General features: G+C 39.1%; 1 protein-coding gene and 1 long non-coding RNA gene across 4 annotated transcripts in view; both read right to left on the bottom strand.

The window, feature by feature from the left end:
* The window catches only part of grid2 (glutamate receptor, ionotropic, delta 2), a 483,103-nt gene that overhangs the window by 280,980 nt on the left and 181,478 nt on the right, over nucleotides 1-20,645 (bottom strand). The gene's annotated exons all lie outside the window — the stretch shown is intronic.
* Nucleotides 1,073-19,751, bottom strand: LOC115397604 (uncharacterized). The gene is made up of 3 exons (XR_003932522.1): nucleotides 19,741-19,751; nucleotides 7,702-7,705; nucleotides 1,073-1,150 (listed from the first exon to the last, which is right to left on the bottom strand). It is a non-coding gene; the product is annotated as an uncharacterized LOC115397604 (long non-coding RNA).

Here is a 20,645-nt window from a genome sequence, read left to right as displayed (position 1 = left end):
TCAAGGCGACGAAAAGTTAAATATCAGAATTTCAGTGACACTTAAATATCACACGTAATGAAATCTGAATATAGCTCTGTGCAATGCAGTGATCGTACATAATGGATTGGACTCCTGCCATACCACATCCTTCAAAAGGTCTTGTAAAATCCGGCTTTGTGCTACAGGCACACACTCCAACAAAAAAGGGTAAATGCCTGCTGCAGACAAAGCCATCGGTGTACTTTCTCATCCTTGCTGCACTTTTCTTATTTATATCAGAAGAGAGAAATTCGAGTGCTTTATGCCTTCCAACCAAGTAATTACCGCACAATTTCATATTTTATTACTGGCAGCCGTAAAGCGAGTGCAATGGGACTTTTCTGGGCACATCTGCTGGCAATAGGAGAGCAGGAGCAATTGCACAACATCTATATTTTTTAATGCAAGATGGCACATTTTAGTACGTACTGAAATTGTAGATCAAGCACATATGCAAGCTTTCAGGAACTAGGCAAGATGGTAGTCATAGAAAACGGAGATAAAGCCACACATACTCTCACTCACAAGGTCATGCAATGATGAACAGCGAACGATTATGAGCTTAATGTGTTAAAACATTGATCAGATGTATTTTTATAGATTACACCTGCTTCCAATCGAAGAGGAGAAGGTGCATGTTTGCACAGGATATGAGTTTGTGTGTTTGCATACTGCGGTGCCTCCGAGTAAACAGCGATGCTCATGCATATCTACTGTTATGGATGCTGCCCTCAGCAGCCTATATCAATTCTGCATGTCACATGTGAAAAATGCGTGTATTGCAGCGCTGCAGTTAATCTGAGCCGCGCACAATTTCATACCACTAAAAACACGCATTACTGTTTTGTGGGGGGAAAATATGGAGAATGAATGCCACGATTACCAGCGAAGAAACAAACAAAAAAAAAGGACAGCACATTCAATATTTAAATGCATCTAATCTTGAGACTGTTCATCTAAAAGTGGGAGCATTTAGCGCCTATCTGATAAAAATGCTCACGTTTTCTATTTGTGGAAAGTAATTGATTTTCTGGCAAAATGCATTTTGTCAGAGCGTGCGATGTAACCCGTATCAGAAGATTGCCACTTCTACCGGTAACAATATGAACAAATGCAAACGAGAATTGCCCTTTGTTGTCCGTAGAGTGTGCAGATGTAAGCCATCTATATGCACATATTTCTGAAGGGTAACTGAATTTCATTGTTCATTTTTCTTGTGTATGTTACGGTACCTATTTTGGGAAAAGAACAAAGGTGAGACAAACTGAATGTTAATAAAACTAATACTACTACAACTACCAATACTACTATTACTACCAATTATATTAATAGTAATAACAGTACTATGGTAACTCAGTGGGTAACTCAGGATTAATACAAATTATAGGATTTTCAAAAGAGAGACGTTATAATATGTGTTTGTCTGGTGATGCAGACTAAAGTTATACCTCAAATTGCCATAAAGAATTCCACTGGAAGAAAAGGCAAAAGCTATGGATTAACTTAACTTGAATGCAGAAACTCAATTACAATGCACTTTTTGGCCGTCCAGTTCCCAGTACAGATGAATCTGTCTCTCTTTCTGTTCACGTTCGTCTTCCCTTATCTTTCATTATTTGGTGATGAATAAATGTGGCATCATTTTATGTGAATGTTCAGCAGAGAGTTGGTACCTGCAGGCAGACGACGGAAGATCAGCTACCAGTCGCGACTTATGGTGGCCTATCAAAAGTTCACAACATCTATTTTCGCGTAAACAGATTTATACACGGCTCCTTACAAAGGCTAACATTACTCTCTTCATACACCCCTTTTTTTATTTCTCCTGTTCTCCATCACTCCCTCACCCTCAGATTAATTCTGGTCCTTCCTCTGGCTTAATTTTGACTGCCTGTTCATACTTTCTTTTTAACCTTGTCTACTCTCTATTTTCCTTGCTCTTGTTAATCACCTCTTATCCATCTTCACTGCTAATTTTCCAAAACTCTATACATCTGTCTGTGTTTCCTCCAGTTGTCTTTTCATCTCATGCTGTTGGAAATCCAGACACTTTGCAGATTTGTGTGGCCCGGACTGATAAGCTGTGATTAAAGTGTTGTGATAGTGATAGCAGGGGCTAGAAAATCATGTCAGTTAAAAACCAATTACCAGGTACATGTCAGAGCTTTTGTGGGAGATGGATGGCACGCTGATCACGTTAAAATGGAGCAAAGCGAGAGAAAAGGAGATAAAATGAGGCATCATAAAAGGTGAGAATACTTCAGCAGAACAAGAAACAGCTGTTGAAAAATGGCAGTTGGCTATGCATTATGGTCCTTATACAGAAAAAAAAAAAATAGATTACTACAATACTTAGCATTGCTAGTGCTGTTTGAGTTTTTTTTTTTTTTTCTTAAACAACATGTCCCAATAGATCCAGGATCCCAGCCAATGCACTGCCACACTACAGTTTATTGTGTTTTCCACAATCCAATCATATTCAAAAGATTAAATAATATAACAATTACATGAAACCAGGTCAATGCTGAACTATTGCATGGTTTTAACTTTTCTAGCTTCTTCTCCATGGTTTATCGTAATACGACTAGATTAGTCAAATGGCCACCAATCTTCGTCAAAGTGCTGGTGGCAGTGGACTGGCTGGATTTCTCTCAGTGATAACACCAAAACAAGCCAAATATACACATAAACAACTGACTGGAACATAAACAATGCAATGTAGACTCCTGCATCCTATTTAATTACTATTTTCCAACATAAACAACATCATGATTATTCCAGTCTTTTCTTTTTTTTTTTTTTTAGTTTTTTCCTCTCTTTATACATGTTTCAACAATTGTGCAATTTGTTACAGATATAATGTAATTTCCTTCCAAGTATATTCTGTCTTTAAGAAGGGTGTGCGTCACAATGTGGAAACAGGAAAGCAATTACCATCACCGTTCTGCTATGAGTGGCGTCATTAAGATCTTGAAATCACATGTTTTCTTTGTGGAGCCCTGTGGCTCTGCCACACGACTAACTGCGCTCATTAAGTGCACTTTTTATTGTTATGCACAACATGAAGCTCATGCATGAACGGGATTTTGTAAAAGATGTTTTGAATTAGTGTTCTGGACTTGCAAGGCTTCAATCATTAACATACTGCTCCTCTTTATACCTCATACATATTGAAAAAGAAAATTCTTTTTTTTTTTTCCATCCATCTTTTCTTTTCTTCCCTTCCTCTGTTCTCTTTACTTATGGAAAATCTAGCCACTGCCTGAAAACCCACTTTGGAATTGGCATCATGCTGCCAAGACTGATGACAGTTTCAGTGTTCACTGTAATATAGAGGCAGAACTTGAAACCACACACTGCCTACCTTTTCCTTTTGTCATTTTCTTTAGACAGTGACACTTCCCTTTATGATATAAACACCGGATTACAGCTAATAACTATATAAAGACCAAGGTTAAATGTGTGACAGCGCTGTCAGAAACGCCATGTCAAACATACTTGAGCATTAAAGCTCAAACACTGAAACACACAGAAAGGAATATGCAAATACACTGTTTTTGTTGTACAAATAAATGAACAGCAAGGAAAGGTTTTATCTTACTGGTGACTTAACCATGGGGTTAATTTGCTGTATTTGATTTCAAGATTAAAATATAACATCACACAATACTAAAACTATTTATTTTTCATGAGCGTTTCCCAAAAAGAAGAAAAAAAAAAATCTATTCTAAGGGGTTGATTGCAGCAACTGTAAAAAATGTTAGTCACCGTTCCCAATTTCTTTTGTCTATTATTGTCTGTCTACCAATCAGCGTGCACTCCCTGCCCGTTTGTGTCTATTTTTGATGGGTTGTTGTCTCTCAGAATGCACATGGACGCAACCGCACACGGAGCATGTGCAACAAATGCATTATATCCCATTACATAGAAGTAAGAACAATCAGTTATATACATGAGAGCACCTGCAAGCTCTTCATCTCTGTGGCTCACCCAGAAGCCTTTAAACTCATTTAAATATAAATGAGCCGACGCGCACAGACAGAAGCAGCTACACACAAATGCTCACACAAACAGAGGTGAATAAATGGTAATCAGATTGTGATTATGGGTCTCTGTGAAACAATAGAGACAATAGCTAATGTGTGCCAATGTTTTCCCCTCTTTTATAAAAGCTAATTCCTGTCTGGATGATACAATAACACAGAATAAAAAAAATATATATTTAGTTTGTGCTTCTGTAAGCACATACCTGCTTTTTTTTTTCTTTTTTGCAAATGTCTGCATCTGAGAGGGTGGCAAGGTCTAAATGATTAATAGTCACTGAAGAACAGCAAACATTAAAAGAAGGTCTATACTCTCCGGGCTCACCCAGGCACTTGAAAACTAATGAGTGTGTAGGCAGCAGGTACATCTTACAAATACAGGACATACCTTTTTTTCTCTCTCTCTCTTTCTTTCTGGAATCTGTTGAAATTCCTCTCTTTCTTTTGTGTGTGTGTAAATAATCCCAGAGAGGGCAGGAGAAAATAATAGCATTGAACATGAGCTTCATGCAATTAACTGTGAGCTAGAGCAGATAGACCCCACAGTCAATACCTCTTGTAACGCTGCCAAGGGACGTAAATAAAAAAGAAAAACTGTTTCTTCTGTGTGTGCGCGCGTGTGTGTCTTGTTTTTCTCTCCTTGTGGGGTCTAAAAATGGTAAGGCAGCATATTGAACTGGGTGAACCGAGGGTCTAATGCCACATTGATATTATCTCCCTGTTTAATGGTCTTCACACAGTTTCAGGCCTGCGGTAACACTGAGTGTTTCACACACAGATCGCTTAAAATACGATTCTAAGGAATATATGTCAAGGAGCTCGCATGTGGTATATATTAATTTTGCTTGTGTAAATATACAGTGAATGGGCTGCATGACCCGAGCTGTCAGAGCGGTGTATGCTGTTTATTGACCTGCCGGGTCCTCGGGGGAAAAAGGTCGTGCGGAAACAACACAAGACCCTGCTGCATAATGTCAAACACTCAGGTGGAGAAAAAAGTGGTGCAATTACTAACACAACACTGACAAGTCTGCTGAAGGGCGGGAAACAAATAAAAATAAATTAAATAAAAATCACAATAAAGATTGCAGCAACACATCACAAACAAACAAGGTGGAAAAATGACGATGAGCTCCAGTTGAGAGCTGAATTCAACATCACCCTCAAGAAGGGAATCAATATGAAAAAGCTCTCTGTCTGTCTCTGACTGACCGACACTCTGTATTTCATTCACACATTAACGCCCAATCTGCCCCATTCTGCTCCTCGACTCTGGCATTGATTGTTTAGAGCTGCAGGTTCAGTATTGATTTCTTTAATCAGTTTTAAATGAACAATTATGGCCATGCCACTAGCTGTTACTTCTCGCTCATTCATTGCAGTCTCATTTACACATTGTATCCTTCAATTTCATTTAATAAACCTTATTTCAGATCACCTTGGATGACTTATCTTTGTTGTCTTGTTTGTAAAAATCACTTTGGAACACTATGGGAATTAGACTGTTTTTTTTATGATTTTATCAGTGGCTGTGGCTCTTAGAGACTGGATATGTAATTGTTTCCTGTTTATTTTTCTTCAAAATGGTGTGAGACGACTGAGCCATTTGTTGATGTTGTTTTTGCTTATGACCAATATAAGGATTTTTGGGGGGGGGGCAGTAAGTGACACATTCAGGTGCTGTTAACCATCAAGTAAAGAATAAAGATAATTTTTAATACAGGCGTTGTCTGGTCTACTGGAACATAATGTATAAAGGTATTTGTTTGATTTCTACTTGGGATATTTGATCCTATATGGTTAAATCTCAAGTGTTATTTTTCATTCTCTTTATTTATAATGGAAAATTGAAAGCAAAAGTCGGTAATTCTAACAGGCTGAGGGACGATGTGGGCTTGTGAATTTACTTTGAGAAATGTCTGCAGTGTAGGATTCAGCAAACCATGGACTTATGTCTTTGTTACACTGATCCCAACAACAAACCAATACAGAATTGAATTGAATAGACACTTATTAATCCCAGCAGTGTTCTTTTCCTTTCCCTTTTGAATTTGTAACAATAAGGAATCTGAGCAAGAAAGAAAATCAGCAGATTTTGTAAAAAAAAAAAAAAAAAAAAAAGGAAATGATTGCTTCAATATGTTGTTTGAGATGAGGAAATCTCCATTGTATGATTCTACTTAAATGTCCCACTTCCATACCTAAGTATCACTGCAGTATGAACTTAACTGCATTTTCCAGACATTTCACTTGAAAGTGCAATATCACATTTGTACATGTTTACTTAGTGTCCTGACACATCTAAAACACACAGAAGGCTGATATGACAACAAACTCCCTGTTTCTGCCCTGATGATATGTCTGCAGAAATAACCAGAGGGAACAATTTATGTGACAACAATGCAAACAACAAGAGCAACACGTTTTCATGTAGTCTGAAAGATCACTGCTTTGGTTTGGATGATTCACTATCTTGATCATGTTTCAGGTGTCGTCTTGCTCTGACCTTTCCACTGTGTTGTTTCTATTTTCCTTCCTCAAGCATGCTCACCTACAGCATATACTGTAAACTCCCACCTACTTATTTATGTAAATACTGTGGCATCTGTTGATTATCTCTCATGTCTCCTGTTTTGTCAGCCCTCTGTCGTCATGTTTTCTCTAGTTTGTTGTGGTTTGACAGCGTTTTGTCGCCTTGGATTTGGTCTTTTGCTTGGCCTATCTGTACCTCTGGCTATTTGCCTGCACGGCTGTGTACTGAACCTTGTTTGTGTCGACCTAGAGCTTTGCAATAAACCTTGAACTGTGAACCAGCTTCTGAATCATGACTTTGGGTTTCTAATCCTGAGTCATATCACATCACTGCTCGGGTTCAGGGTCAACAGGATTAGATTTGACAGGCTGGATATCTCTCCGCTCCATTCGCTCCGATTTCCATGTGTTTTGCAGTACTTTTTTTTTTTTTCTTTTTTAACAGTGACATCCCTTTGCACTTAATATATCATTTGTCATTCCGAGCATTTTCTCATCATCCATCTTACTCCACAACATGAACAATTGTCAAGCATCGGCATCGGCTCTAATTTATACTGAATGGAGAGCTGAATGTAAAAACTACCAGCTTTTCTCTACCTTGTGTGTGCGTGTGTGTGCGTGTGTGTGCGTGCGTGTGTGTGTGTCATATAGTAAGTTTGTTGACATGGGCATGCTTCTGAGTTTGTTGTATGTAGAAAAAAAATGACATATGTATATCCCTCTTTGCTCGGACTTTTAACAGCCAGCAAACAGGAAATCAGCCCATGAACAAGTCTGATGAGTTTCTTTTTTACTTTTTTTGTTTTTTTCTTCTGTTGTTTGGTATCATTTCAATCTTAGGATACAGCTTCTGCTTCTGATACTACCTGTGTCAAACTGTCTTTCACTTTTCCAGGCAAAGATGAATCAATAGGTAAATATGTAGCTATGCAACATAAAAATCCAAAGAAATTGACATTTGAAATGCCTTTTTTTGGGATTAAAACTATGTTGAAAAGTGTTTTAAAGAAACATCTTTATTTCCACTGTTTCAAAAAAGATCACAAAATAAATACATAATAGGATAAGGATGACTTATTTCTTGAAGGTAGGTGAAAAACACATTTCTGTATGCAGTACTGAAAATGTTCATGTTAAAAAAGATACAACTCAGCAAAAAGGTTGAATGATATATCAACCAATCATCAATCGATTTTGGCACAATCTGTGTGTCTGGATTGTTTAAGAAGGTTTTATTACCCGGGTAAAAGACTTTCTCCATGGAACAGAGCGATGCCGGCCAGACTACCACCAAACTTCTCGAATTATAATTCATTATTCGAATGAAACATAAGGAGTAGAAACATGAACATAAAGATGAAAAGAAAAGTAAACATAAATTGGAGCAACATACGATGAATGCATTGCGCTAGAATGTCTGTCAGACACTCTGATAAAAGGACAGAACAGAAGATGAAAAGAGAAAAGACAAGCAAAGGCAGTAAGACCGGAGAAGACTGAAGGAGATGAAGAGTGAGTGCTGTCAAGGCTGATTCTGGGATTCTGAGGCGGGGCTTCGTGCAGGAGGGCATGTGGGTGCAGACCACTGCTGAAGAAGCAAAGGGCAGGAAAAGACACCCAAGACACAGAACAATAATTAAAAAAAAAAAAAAAAAATCAACAAGGAAGCATCACAATTTACAAATGTATTTGTTTGTCAGTTTCATTGCCATTAAGTTTCAAAAAGGATAAAATGTATTTCTTGCCTGTGTTCCAGGCAATGTGATGTAACAGAAACTGTTACATTATTAAAAGCTCTCCGAATCGTGAACAGTTCCCATAAGCATCAAATAAATGAAAATCAAAATTTCCCTGAAGTAAAGCCACAGCCATCCTCTATTAAAATAACTTAAAAAATGTATTGGGATATTCTAAGCATCTATTTTTCTTGCCTCCATTTATCTTTATTGCTAATAATAATAGCAGTTATACAGTCACTTCAAATAATCTGTAGCAAATGGTGGGTTTAAAGTGAAACGTAATGTTATGCATGCAATTATTTTGGTTACTTTAGGACTGACATGGTGTATAATGGCAACAATATCTCTTTAGGATTATTTTATTCTGATTTCTGTATTTCTTCAATCACATTTAAACTGTTCAAGCCACAAAGCTCACAAAGAAAGAAAGGAAGGGGGAAAAAAAACACGTCAAGATACCCACTATGCAGCAAACACATCTGTAAAACAATCTGTATGGCCGGATAATTTCCTCTCTTAGTCAGGCTGTGACCTCCAATAAACTCCAATACCCACAATTCCCTCTGGCCTCGTGTCATGCCTTATTGGCTGCCTAATTCGCAGAGAGAGAGAGAGAGGGGGAGAGAGAAAGACAGAGAGCGAGAGAGAGAGAGAGAGAGCGAGAGAGAGAGAGGGAGAAGATGAGACAGGCAGCAGAAACACCAGAAAATTGCTTAAAAGGGATAGAAAGAAACAGAGCTGATGGGAGGGGGAAAAAAGAAACATTGCTGCAGCAGATAGAAAGAAATTAAAGGAGATCAGCAGACTGTAAAGCACTCAGGGCACTGTGTGAGCTCGCCCATCAAGTGAAGGCTAGTCAAGGGCCGGATTCTGACTGGCTGGTAGAAGCAGGATTATTGTTCAACATTTAATTGCCAGCAGACGACTGTTTGGCTAAGCATCCTCCACCATACACTTCATCCCACTCACATACCCGCCCACTACTAGATGTGGGGAAAAAAAAGAAAAAGCAGAAATAATAAAAGTGGTAAATAGACCTTCACTTATATGACTGAAGGTCAAAGAGAGAAAGAGAGAGCGAGAGAGAGAGAGAGAGAGAGAGAGAGAGAGAGAGAGAGAGAGAGAGAGAGAGAGCGAGAGCGAGAGAGAGCAAATAAGTGAGCCCACACTGACCCCGACCAATAGAGAGATTGGCCCCAGGTTCGTCGCCTGGTCGCTGTAGGTGATTATTAAATATCTTGCCAATATATAAAACGACAATGTTTTGTTTTCTTCTGAAAAGTCTTCAAGTGTCAATAAAGCATATGATGCTCATCTGAATTGTTTACAGTATGTAATTGTAAATAGATATTGTCATTTCTTCAAGTAGCAGACATCTCAAAGTGAATAGATCAGGCCATCTGCACTCAGTCACGGGTCTTGGAAAACATTTGCCCCTAATGAAAGTGGCTTCATCAGTTCACACTGTTCCCTTCCGGTCAGACAAGAACATGTCTTTCAAGAAATATGATAAAATGTATTTGATCTGATTCAAACATTTTGAGACATAGTTCATTTGCGAAGACAAACCTGTATTTTAGTACTGGGTCATGTGTTTTTGTTTTTGCATCAGCAAAAACCAACAACAAAACTATGACATTTCATAGGTTTGATTCAAAACAAAGGCTTTCATTTCAAATTAAAAACCCTTCAATTGTGGAATTTGCCTGACTGTTGATATTTACCAGGTTTTTTCTTCATTCCCATTTTCCAACTGCCATTGAAGAAACATTCCTTTAAACAATCTGTCGTGTTCAATTATTTCTTGGTAAAATTATTTCTTTCAAAGTGAGAGTTCTGGGACAGAACAGCTCCAATGGGCGGAGCTAGTCATGTGACCTAACATTAATTATTGCACCTTTAAGCTCCATATTGTCATTGTTTGTTGATAACGAAGACAGAACAATGGCACAGCAGTTGCAGATAAAGTGCAGACTGTTTCGAAATAAGACAAAATGAATGAAAGATAACCCTAACCCTATGGAATATGTTGCATCTTTATGTCACATTGTTTCCTTGTTCGCTTAATAAGGTTGTACTTAAAAAAAAAAACAAAAAAAAAAAACTTCAATATCATACCTGTTGGGGTGTGCATGATCCAGATTATTCACTACTGAGCCACTAGTTGCCCTTCCTTTGAAACACAGATTCAACACTACTGTAATTACTAACATCCATGTGGGGCAATTCAGTTTTGTGACTCAGCATTTCTTAATCAGAGAAGGCACATGTGCACGTTGAGCAGCATCACCTGGAAATTCACATATGATCCAACTAAACAAAATAATTGCTATATCACATCAAACGTACCGAATGTTGTTAAAATTGCACCAATTGTCTGATACCAATCCATTCACTACACTGTTTCATCAGAGTAAGGATTTCTCGAGGGTGGGGGGCATTTCCAACTGACTGAAGGTGAATTCATCCAAAGATGCATTTGTTGTAAACTTAAAAAAATATACTATATGCTGGTGAAACCACTGTGAATCATATGGGTATAACAAAATGAATCTCTATCCAATGACCTCTGCTAGAACCCTAATAGTAACACTAAAATTAATTCTGAGTCAAGTTATTCAGCTGCACAGTAGCACAGTCAGGGTGAGGAGGCACAGCTGTGCCTCTTCCTGTTGGCAGGAATCAGTAGTTACACCTGTTTTGCCATGTAAACCAATGATTTGCTTAGTGAGAGTACTAAAAGGATGTATTAATAGTCTGTAAGGAGCTTCAGGAGAGAAAAGGGGGGCCGAGTAAGAATGGCTTCCCATCCTGTAGGAGAGCGGACAGTAGTGTGGGGGATGATGCCAAGTGCATGCTGCATCTGGAAGCAGGAGACAAGAACTGTGGGCACTGGATGTTGAGTGCCTGCCAGCTGACAATTGTCTCAACCAAGACAGACGGAGGATTCTCCTCCATCTACAATCTGCTGGCTTTCCGAGATTGTGAGCTGAACAGAAGAATGCAGAGGACAAAGTAGGAAGATGCCAAGCTCTGCCATGCCAGCTGCTGGATTCAGGAGCCTGTTGCATCAGCTGTGACTCAGTTCAACAGCATCTTGATATGCTGCAAACTAACATGAATTGGAATGTCAGATGCATCTACAAATAAGAACTACATATGCTGCACACATGCAGTGTTTTTCAAGCTAAAATGAAGTGGTTTAGGTGATATAAGGTGCATTAACTTATACACAAAGATGTATTTTTAGTCATTTTTTCTCTCAACCTTTTTTTTTTAAAATAAATTTTGGATTGCAGGCTGCAGAGCCTTGATTGCAGCTGACTATTGGAAAAGGCAAGACACACACTGGACCGGTTGCAAGTCCATCACAGGGCAAACAAAGAGACAAACACACATTCGCACACAAACAACTATGAGCAGTTTAGAGTCAGCAGTTCACTTGAAATAAAACTCCACACACTACGGTCCCCAACTGGACTCAAAGCAGGGTGGTCTCACTGTGAAAGAGGAATGTTAACCACTATAGCACCATGCAGTCCAGTACTGCTTCAGCAAGCCTAAAAGATTTGTTCTACCCTGTGAAAAAAAAGAAGTCCTTTTATCCCCGTGTGAATTGTCTTATCTGCTATTTTTTTCTTGATCTTTATCTCGCTGTTTTACTTTTCTATCCCTACGTCTTCCTGCCTGGGCTTATTAGCTTTTTTCACATCCCCTGCTTCTCACTTCCTTTCCCTGTGCATCCACTCGCCTTTCACTATGCTGCCTCTGGAGCCCATCCTTCAGTCATTTCATTCAGTCTATATTACTTCCATACACAGATATGACATCTTCCCCTGCCTTAATAATGCCTCCATTGATCTCCTTCAAATTCTTATCATGTACCACCCCATGGCGAGTCTACAAAAATCTACTATCCAATCTTCTTGCCACACACCAGTGTGAAAAAGAGTTTAGGCAATTGATGTTGAGATTTGTATCTGTTACAGAATATCCATATACAGGCATCCCCTCAGAGAAAATCTGACCACGCGTCCACACATTTGCATTCAAGACCACTGCCACTTGAGTATACCTCCCTATCAGAATGGTAAATGTCACAGACAGGAGTGAGAACTCACAGTGCGTGTGGGGCTTGGTGTGTGTTCATGTGTGTAAGCGTGTTTGTAAGTGTCCAAAGGCAGAATGAAGTGAAGAGCTGGCAGACAGTCCATAAAGGTTAATTAATATCAAGACAACGAGCAGACAGGGCCTGGCTATTATACACGGATGGGTTTTTAATATGCACACAGACTTGCATACGGAATCTGTGGTCAGGGTTTCATATGTAAGTAAGTCTTTCTGAACAGACACCAGAAGTGGCTTGAAATATGGCAGTGAAATGTAAAATATCTTGCCTACTACTATCAGGGACACAAAAGCCAGGACCTGTTTGGGATTGAGAGAGTATTTTTAATACTATCCTTTGTACGTGTTGTGGTTTTTCCCTAGGGACATAGGTTTGATGAACTGGATAGGATGCTGTACAACCCCTGGATCAAGATTGAGGTTCTACTTCCAGATGTCCTGTACTCGCCTCTGCCTCTCCTTCCCATTGGGAGAATCATACTCGGTGACCGTTAGGCACCTTATACCCGCTCTGGCTTGCAGTAAGGATGGCCTTGTGCTTGAGGCAGGTCTCAGCCTGCTGGACGACCTTATCCATCATCTTTAGCCAGCCCTACAGGTCACCACTGATTGTTGTAATGGACTCTTTGCCATTTAGGCTACAGTTGAAGACCTCCCCACTGGCTTCTCAGTGACTGATGGTATTTGGTGCTCTCCCAGCTTGAAGATGGACGTGTCTCAGACTTTCCCCTTCATCATGACCATGAATCTGGATTTTACAGGCTTGAAGCTCATATCTTCCCTCTGCATCCCCTGGAGAATCCACCGTGCTCCTGGGACAGTTGCTGTCATCACTGTGAGGCCAATCATGAAGGCTCTGATGGGAGGCTGTCTCACTCCAGACTTGCTGAAGGCCCTTGGTGTCACTAACATGCTCACCACCAGTGGGAAGTTAACTGAGATGGTTTCAGCCTGTAATTATCCCTAAATAAAGCTGGTGCCAGATGGATGTTAACTGCCCACTATAAAGCCCTAAAGCTGAGCTTGCTCTAATAGTCAAGGCCAAGTATATGTGAAATGATTATGCATCATAATGTGTGGGATGAGTTTCCCCAGTGTGTGTGTGTGTGTGTTTTTTATTGACTTATATTCACATACAACCATTAACAAAAGCACACCATAGATGTGGATTTACACACAAAAGTGAGATTTGAAATTAAGAGCAAAAACTCCAGTGAACTATTTTGAAGAGATTGTAGCCTAAATGAAGAAAAAAATATATAAAATGTTTGTAGAACATTTGTGTAAAGCATACATACAAGATATGCACAGGCAGTAAAAAAAATTACGAAGAATGAATTAAGTCTAGAACTTAAAATTATGAGGCAAAAACATAGTAAAATGACATGATTATTTCAGAACCAAACCAACTGGGAAGGAAAGGATAACAGATTCAAGATTATTATTCATGATTTAACGAAACACAATTTCCTTCATGCATCCACTATTTGAATTAAAACCCAGAATTTCTAAAACCTTCAAACTCCTGACTCATATCAGTGCTTGTTCATCACTGCTAACACCAAGGAGAATTTTTGACAAGGAACGATCAGCTCTGAAGTTGGACCACAAGCATAAATGTAGTGTAATAATGTAACATTGCACAACAAGAGAATCACATTGCTTTGAACTCAGTGCAGTGACAAAACACTGGGTATGTTGTCCTGTAACAGAAAGTATATTAAAAAACAGCCTTTAAATACAAAAAATATGTGAGCAATGTCCAATGATTCACCATTTGTAATGTCTTTTACAATAGCATGCTTTGCCCATTCCACCCTTTTTCCTAACAAAGATACTTTTAAAACTGACTTGCAGCCACTATCTGAGAACATTAGTCTGCTCTCTTACCAACAAACTCTAAAAAGACAAATCAGGATAATAAACCACACATAAAAGTGTCCAACTAAGTTCACTGTACTTTTGAAATGCTAAAGGTCAGAGGAAATTTATAAGGCTGAGAGAGAGAACACGTTGTGAGAGGAATAACTATCTATTACACCGTGTAAGAAAATCTAAATTGAGAATGGAGGAACAGATCACTAGTAAGAAAACACAGATTATCATTGTGTCATGTAAATTGATCATGTTTTGAGATTTATTTAAAACTGGTTGTGTCCTTGAATTGTCATCCAGAATAAAATCATATGACAGTGGTGTTCGGTTGTTACGGATAAACGTGAAATGGGAAGGAAAAGGTGTGTGAAACTAACTAGTTTCCTGAATAATGTGGCGTACTCCTTGTCTGGTCAATCAGTGACAGACTGAAGAAGAAATTGCCTCACATCTTCAAAATTTCTAAATCTTTCATCCATTCAAATGCCAGGTAGTGTGGAAATAAATAAGCAAGCTAAGTCCAGTAGCTAATAATCAGAAAATATCAGGCAAACTTTATCTATGTATTTTCAGATAGTTGAGCACACACTGTATCTTTTACCTGTTTGAAGATACTTGTAATTTTTTTTTTCTCTGACCTTTTTCCTTCCGCTTGTGCAATGCTCTGCAATCCAAAAAGGAAATTATTACAACTGCAGACAAAACTAAAAGAACTAAAAAACATCTGACTCTAGTTAGAAGTCTGGAAATTCCTTCAAACTTCTGACAGTGAATCATTCCTCCTGTTTTCTTTTGGTGTTGTTCCTGTTATTTCTCACAGGTCTCCTTTGCAGTCTCCCTGTGTGATAAATGGGACTGTATGTCGACAGGTGAGAGCTGGTTTTTGCCGCAATGTGAAATCCAATTCTGCACAATGCTGCCAAAAACACGAAATGCACCACTGTATACAATTTTATATGTATCTTTTAAGTTACCTGCTAGATTTCATCTTCAATATTTCACGATCAAAACTATGTCAAATTTGTGTTGCAATGTCAGAAAACATTTTTTCTACCGCTATCAGAAGTAAAGGCTGGTGAAAAACATAGATCCAGCAGGAGTATGGTGGTATTAGCTTGTTAGATCTGTATAAAAAGGTGATGGCGACACCACCTCATAACGGCTCAGTTGGAGGATTCGTCTCTTTTTTTCCCCTGTTGCCCATTCCGGCCTAACATTGCTTTTCGTCCAGTAGCCACCTTTCCAAGAGTGCTTTTGAATAGAGCAGCTGCACATTGCCAAGTCATGAGTCCCTCTCTTTTCATTACGCTTGATAAAGACTACCTTAGGACAATACCAGGCACTGGAAACAAGGCAGCGCCTATCCTACCTCAGACCTGAAATAACTATACGGTTAAATTAAGCTACATAAAGTAAAGCAGACAGTTATACTAAGTGTTTCTTCTAGCCTCTAGTCACGATGACAAATTCAGAATGGCATGATAACGACAGAATTTTATCACACACAGACAAAGCCTTATATTTTGCCACATCACTTAATCCTCACATACTGTCCGGATCTAAATCTGAACAATTTGATATCTGACAGCTGTAAAGATATACTAAATGTAATGACGATACCATGGAAAATTATTTTTTTTCTAAATGCACAATTGTGCATACCCCGAGGTTCTTCTGGTTCAAATTAAATATGGATTTGTTGAGATCAGATCCACTGGTGTCGGTCATGTCCAAAGGCTAGTTCAGCTCAACATTGACAATGGGTTATTATATTCTCATGCATAAAAAAAAGCATAGCATTGTATAGTACATCACCAACTGAAAATCGCTTCTAGTATCAATTCTGAAAATGTAGAACATGCATAATCCATACACCTATTTTCTATTATCCGAGCTGGTTTGTTCAGACTGTGGCCGATCACAGCTAACATCACTGGACAGGTGTCCAAACCATCGCAGGGTTAAAACATAAAAACAGCCCCTCCACCCAAAAAAAAAAAAAAAAAAAAATAAATAAATAAAAAAACAGACACACCACTTCCTCCAGCAGTGGGCTGTAGCCTCCAGAGTAAACCAAACCCTCACAGTCACAGGAAGAACATTTGCACTGTACTCTGAAAATCTTCAGCTCAGTGCTGCTTCCTAATGGAGAGCAACATCATGAACAATCAACAGCAAGATGGACCCAAACCTTCCACATGGGAGATTTGGTAAGATGTTACTGAAAGTTTTATTCATCAAGGGAAAAAAAAAAAAAAAAAAAAAAAGGTTTGTGGGGGGAGGAAGGTGTGTGGGGGGAAGAAATCGAGAAAAGAAGTCTTCCGTCATCTTTGATCTTATGATTGCTTTGAGTTGATTTTAATTTCTACTTGACACCTCCCCATGGATATATTCAGCGCTTCCAGCTGGAGTATGAGCCTAATGAAGGCCAGAACCTGCTTTGAGTGAAGCAATGCGTCACTTCAGATCAAGGGAAACTCTGCAGGATGAGCTGAAGGCACCTGAAGTGTCAACGGGACACAGAGACTCCAAGATTCCTCAGGAACACAACATCAGAGAATATGCTGCAGCTTTGTTTGACTGTCTGCTTTTGTCTGCCCCCACAAGCAATTGCCGACCATGATAAACTATTTTCTAACTGTCACTGAATCAAATACCCGTGTGTTTCTGGTGAATCTCTTGTTGATTTCATAGGCACCGGATCGCTACCTCCGATCAAACATCTAACACTGACAATTGCTGTTTCTTTGTAGTGTAACACTCTCCATGACACACCTTCAGACGGTGGAAAAATGAGGAATCGATAAGGTGTCTTTATCGTTCCGTCAGTTTTTTGCATACTTCTTTATCATTTAACAACATCTTCCATGTCATCCTGCAATAACTTTTCACTTTAATCAGTTTGTTTCGCTTTTTATCTGTTTAGTTGCAGAGATTCATTCAGCAGTTTTAAGTGACTGAAGTTTATGTGATCAACAATGGAATCACAAAAGATAAACACATTTTTGTCATTATCCACTGACTATTATTATTTGGCGTCCACAGATGGGCAATATTCCTGTCAGCCAGGAGGAGAGTTACAAACCGAGGCAACGTCTAAGTGGGTGACAACAAAGAGAGCAATGAAGAACAAACCAGGCCATCTGTTACACATCTCACAGACAACTTCTGCTGTATTAATGATTATGCTGAAACCTGAGCTGAAATGAAAGACAGACAGACAGACAGGATGCAAGGTCTCTCAGATATTCGCTAGAACCACCATCTCCAATACAATGATGGGTGCACCTATATTACAGGGCGTCAAAGATTTGATGTAAGCACCTTGGTAACTGATGTTGTGGGAGCTTCAGTGTTCTGTGCAGTTTTGGTCTTAAGCTGTACTGTTTTGCTGGGATTTTGAGTTTTGAAGTTGGGTAAGGAAGATTTGCAGGGTGAAACCTTCCTGATGAAGATATCCCACTAGGAATCAGTAAGGAAGAGTGGAAGTACTTTATTTAATCATAGTCGACAGGAAAGTCTGTTTTTAATATCAACAGCAATGCTCACTCGAAATAATCTCTGGCCTCAAGTCTAAGTCACTTATCTCCATCAAGGGCATACATATGTTGGTGATAAAGTGCTGCAGAGACGGACTGAGCAATGAAAAACAAAGAAAGTAAAGACTGAACTAGAAATAATTTACTTTGGAGAAAGAAAAGTATGGGGAGACAATGGTCACAATGAAAGCTATCTGAGGCAAAAGAGGAGAAGGCAGAAAACGAGACTGACAGAGCAAATAAAGAGTGACGGGACCAAAGGTCCTTCAATTCTCATGTGTTGCTTGGAAGAGAAACCCCAAAAAATCTCCAGCGACTACAATTAAATGACATACAAGATAAGGCTATGAGTAGTGTGTGTGTGTGTGTGTGTGTGTGTGTGTGTGTGTGTGTGTGTGTGTGTGTGTGTGTGTGTTTTATATATATATGAGCTTGATTCAATGTGCAATTTTCCAGCATTGAAGCGTTTTGGTTCGACCGTTTCTTGTGTCAGTGTGAGATAGCGAATGCATGCTGATGCAGCCTCGGTAAGCCCTGCATAAGCTTATCTGTGCATCCTAAAGCACTTTCGGAGGCCTGCTAGTGATGTTTAAAGAAGCCGTGCATACAAAGGCATCAGATTGAGAGAGCGTGAACGAGAGGGACGGCAAAGCTTAGCGGGGCAGATGAGGGCAGGGTGAGTGGCGGTGACAGGATGATTCTCCAGCTTACCTCTTCAAGCTGACTGCTTTACTCGGTCACTTCCTTTCTTATTCTTTCAGTCTAATGTGCTCTTCCCTTTTTTTCCCCCTCTGCTTTTTCCCGAACTGCCGGACTATAGACTTCACTTGTTTATCTTTTTCTAATTCCTCTCGTCACTCACTCTCCCCCTCTCAAAAGACAGATCATTAGGATTAGCTCTCTGACACTGCCTATCCCATCAGATGTTGATCGGCCACAGTGGCAGAGTGTGGGAACCAGAAAATGAGCTCCTGACAGATAATAGCCTGCTCTGTACCTTACATCAAACGAAACAGATTGAGTAGGAGAGAAGGCGAGTGAGAAAGTGATAGAATTGCAAAAAAAAGTATTTTCGATGCCCATCTTTGGATTTTAATTACGTTGTCGATCTACTGGGAGAGTGTTTGTTTCTTCATTCAAAGTTACTTTTCATCCACAACAGCAAATGTAAGAAGTGAAAGCACTCAGGCTTTCTCACTTTGGCATTCATTTGTCTCTCAATAGCTTGAATTTGATGTATGTCTCCTATCATTCTTCGGGGGGAATACAGTGAAAGAAATATTTTCAAAAATCATAAAACGTGTTTTTTGGTACTTATAGGCATATACTAGAAGTGAAAAGTTCTATAATACACCACTAATATGCTGAGCAAGTTTTTTTTTTTTTTTTTTTATTTTATTTTATGACAGTTTGAAAACATAATGAGGAGTTGAAACAACCTGGAACCAATTCGCTATAAACACACCCGTCTTTGCTTTAAGAGGCTTTGAGGGTTTGAATGTAGTTTTACTGCGGGCAGTTAAATGGACTTTAAATATGTTGTAAATACATTTGTGCAACTCCTTATGCATTATTATCATGGCTAAAATGGGACCGCTAATCACAGGCGGGAGAGGCTAATGTTGTGAGTGGGAGATTTTGCACCTCCCAGCTGTGTCACGCTCGCTGACTAATGCAGCATCCCCGACGCCAGCGGTTGCAGCCAGTGGTGCAGTATAGCTCTAAAGAGAGTCACCGGTGTCATGAGCTGCAAACAGATGAAGTGTGCAAACATTTATATGCAGCAATTGACTACTTAAGATGTTGCACTGTCGAGCCTTGAAGGAAGCAAGTAGTACTAAACTTTATACGATATTTTACCATATTCTATAGATTGAACTTCTAAAGACTTCTGAGCGACCAAATGTTTGTGTTGAGTTGCAAAAACCTGATGTGATATAAGTATGTGAACAGGAAAATGTGACTTTCCACATAAAAAATACACCCTTTCTTAATTTTTCCTGAGTTATTTGTCTTGTATTCATCAGTTTATACCACTTCCAAAGCACAGATCAGAACAAAAAACACACCCAGTGAAAAGATGAGGGAACTCATTATCCTTTTGTTTCCTGATGGACTGTTTTCAATTCAAAGCTTAAATCTGACACCATGTGAATTATATTTCATTCATTTAGTAGTTTGTAGGTGACTGAATAAGAGCACAGGTCAGATGTTCGTGTTCAGAGTATAAATTGGATATTTATCTACTTTTCTGTTTATTTTCTGATAAATTTTGATATTAAAAAAAGGTAGAATTAATTTGGTTATGTACTATAGAAGATTATTAAAAAATTTATCAATGCACCACTTTATTAAGTTTTTTGTTTTTCTACTATATGCATCTGTTCCAACTTAACAGAGAATTTTCATTATTGGCACATGTTTTATGATAAAGAATTGAGTGAAACTACATGGTCAACTACATTGGTAGTTCATCCAGTTTAGTTCAAACAAACAGACTTGAATTAAAAGCATTTAGAAAACGCCGCAGTAGAAATCCACTTTCCCTTCGAGGACGCTGTGATGGCAACATTCTCCAGGACTCCCGATCCAGTCTGCCCTGCTTGAGAATGAGGGAGAGCAGCTCGGCTATGAAGCGATCAGCCTCTCCGCTCCTTGGCAGGTCATTTGTTCCAGAGCAAAGCTGAAGGCCCAGATCTGCTCACCTCTGTCCATTCCAGAGTCAGGTGAATGGCACCAAATCCCACAGGAGTAAACTCACACTC

The sequence above is a fragment of the Salarias fasciatus genome, chromosome 12 (genome assembly GCF_902148845.1).
Source record: "Salarias fasciatus chromosome 12, fSalaFa1.1, whole genome shotgun sequence".
Classification (NCBI taxonomy): domain Eukaryota; kingdom Metazoa; phylum Chordata; class Actinopteri; order Blenniiformes; family Blenniidae; genus Salarias; species Salarias fasciatus.
The sequence above is the reverse complement of the archived record's forward strand: the minus strand, read 5'-3'. Positions and strand labels throughout refer to the sequence as shown.